We start from the raw sequence: 1,743 nt of genomic DNA, 5'->3' as shown, positions 1-1,743 counted from the left end.
GACATTTGGACTGTAAATCTAATTGCATTGTCCTACATGTGTGTATTTGACAAAATGTTGCCAGATAAAGTGATTAAGCAAAGATTTAAAGACTGTTCTCTCTGAATTGAATATTTGGTCTTAGATGTTATTATCAAGCAAGAATTGCAAAGAAAGATCAGTCAGCCAGCTTTCAATGGGTGGGAAAAACACTCTTCTATCTGAAAAAGAAACTTCTTATCCTTGAAGTCATTCTGGATAAGTAGTGTGCTGCTTTTTAGATGAGAAGGGCAGGTTCTATTTTGTCTAGAGCTGTTGTGTCTCATGTTTCCCAACTGAGCCAAACTATTTGCCACGTAAAGTTGGCTGCTTTTCTTTCTCCTTTTTTTCCCATTCTTCAGTAGCCACCAGCTGAGATGAATGCTGCCTTGGCTTCAGTTCAAAAGCTATCCGAGTGCCTACAAGTGTGGGATAGCAGAAGGAAGCGCCCAACAGTTGCAGTAATACATGGTGGAATGAAGTGGCAGATGTGATGGGCACAGATCCAAGGCAAGATGACCTGTTCTTAGCTGCCTAAATAAGATCTGGAAAGGCTCTGAAGATTCTGGAGCCAAATAAACTTGCCAGCCAGGAAAAAAAAATGGCATCTTTGTGAAAATTGTAAAAAAAATATATCAAAGTTATACTCATTTAAAACCAACAAAACCCCTCACTTGATACTCCCTTTTTATTACCCTGTAATCCCTTAATTTGGGGCGAATGGATGGAGCTAAGCGTTTACTAACCGGATGCCCTTCCAGATGCCACACAGAGTTCACAGCAGATATATTTTTCTTTGAGCCCTAGGAGAGAAACATCAGTTTCTACCTAGCATTGAACTCTCAATCTTCTGAGTGGGAGGCAAGTGTCTTCACCACTAGACTATCATGCTGCTCAAAACCATTCAAATTCTGCGCAGTGGCATTATTGTAGCCAATGAAATTTATCTGAGGCACTCAGATATTATTGCTAATTGAAAACTCATTTAATTTTGTTAGAAAAGCTTGCTTTATTTTTGCTACAACTCAAAGATTTGTTTTCTCATTGTTTTGATTCCCTATGATTAATGCTGTAGCATACATGACCCTTGTTGCTGTTGAATATTAGTGTGTATGGTCTGCAATATTTTAGCAACCCATCTTTGCTGTTATTGTTTTTGTTCCTTATAATTATGCAATGATTTCTGGTAATCATCAGGAAGTGTTTGCAGGACTGTTAATTTTGGACTATATTATTTAGTAATATATCATATCTGAAGTATTGAATATTATTTGCTTGAATAACAAAAGGTACTGTTAGTCATAATTTATTTTCGCTGGACTAAATTGCTATCGGATGTGACTTTTGTTTCATGTTGAACTTTTATATAATTTAGCTTTAGCATAGCAGTATATACATTAGAGTGTTTATGTGTATAGCTTTGTCTGTGTGACTATGTGTGTGTTTGTGTGGGTATACACACACATACACACTGTATAGGCAGTATATGCATATTTGAAAAAAATATGAAAAATAAAAATATAGGGAGTTTTGGCATATAATCGTGTATCTGGTAGCTTCTGTATTTCTTTACAAGACAACTTCATTTCAAAGAATATCAAGTATTTTACAGCATCCATGAGATTGGCGGCTTTGGTCAAAATGATGAAAACAGCATTATGGCATTTTGACCAATTTTTTGCTATATGTACGGGTGTACAAAAGTGGTGGGACATGCATCACAAA

The 1,743-nt window shown here is 36.3% G+C and overlaps 1 non-coding gene across 1 annotated transcript; it reads left to right on the top strand.

Moving 5' to 3' along the window:
* The first annotated feature begins 925 nt into the window (after positions 1-925).
* Positions 926-1,052, top strand: LOC148127262 (U4 spliceosomal RNA). Its single transcript, XR_015742534.1, has one exon. It is a non-coding gene; the product is annotated as a U4 spliceosomal RNA (small nuclear RNA).
* Positions 1,053-1,743: the final 691 nt, after the last annotated feature.

This window comes from Pseudonaja textilis, chromosome 2 (genome assembly GCF_049901715.1).
Source record: "Pseudonaja textilis isolate UNSWEBS1 chromosome 2, rPseTex1.2, whole genome shotgun sequence".
Lineage (NCBI taxonomy): Eukaryota > Metazoa > Chordata > Lepidosauria > Squamata > Elapidae > Pseudonaja > Pseudonaja textilis.
This window is presented reverse-complemented; position numbering and strand designations above follow the sequence as displayed.